Source organism: Orycteropus afer, unplaced genomic scaffold (assembly GCF_000298275.1).
Source record: "Orycteropus afer afer isolate SDZICR_OR568_19922 unplaced genomic scaffold, OryAfe1.0 scaffold00950, whole genome shotgun sequence".
Taxonomy (NCBI): Eukaryota; Metazoa; Chordata; class Mammalia; order Tubulidentata; family Orycteropodidae; genus Orycteropus; species Orycteropus afer.
In genome coordinates, this window is record NW_006922537.1 from 113,049 (window position 1) to 114,087 (window position 1,039).

Below are 1,039 nucleotides of genomic sequence, written 5' to 3' on the forward strand. Positions count from 1 at the left end.
GAACTTCTTTTAAAAGACCAGAATGTGTATAATTTGGAGAGCCGCACACATGACCACGACAAGAAGCTTTTTCCTTGAGTGGATCTCCCAGCTCAGTCTAAGTCTGGTTATGTTGGAATGCCCAACACAGAGGCATTCTGAAAAGATTGCAATATTTACCCCCCACCAACCATTTTTCACCCATTTGTTTCAGCAAAATAAGCTTGGAAAAATCACTTAACTAACAAACCACCAAACCTTCAACACTACAAAAACACAGGAAAGGAGAAAGGAAGAGAAAGAAAAAAACTTAGCAAATCCTGAGGAAGTGTGAGAATGAATGCTAGAACTATCATATTATATTATTCAAATGTCTATTTTCAACAACAACAAAAAAATACATCACAAGAGAGATAAGGAAGGATGATCTATTATACAAATAAATAAATAAAGCAGTTACAGAAAGGGTCAGAATTTTCTGGTTGGACTTGCCTGTGTCTACTAAGAGTAGTCAGAGACAGCAAAATTTTCTCAAGCAGGTTTCTTTATTTTTACTTGGCAAGTGAAGATAGAGACAACCTGGGCTAAGAGCCACTAAGCAACTGCCTCCCCGAAGGGGAGTAGCTTTAGTGTTTTATAGGTTTCGGGGGAAATAGGGAAGTTATACATATTCATAAGTGTCATGCCTTATTCATAAAGGGCGGTGTATATATGAATAAACCAACCGACCGACACCTTGCTTCTGAAATGGGTCTGTGCAGCACCAATGACATATTTTTGGTTCCTTGAAATGAGTTTTAATGTTCTGGGTTCAGTTAGAGGGCAAAGTTGTTCATTCTATGCATGCTCCTCCTTCTGGCTGGGATCAATTCAGAATTTACGACTGAAAGGTATTTATAAGCAGGAGGGTCAGCAGGAAGAGGTGTAGGGATGTTTCTAGTTAGGTTGATTTAGGTTTATTTATTGCTTGTAGTGTCCCTAGGTCTCATCCCCAGGAGTGTTAAGTGGCTTTCTTTCTAACTTAACTGGCCTTAAAGATTACAAAAAAAAAAAAAAAAAA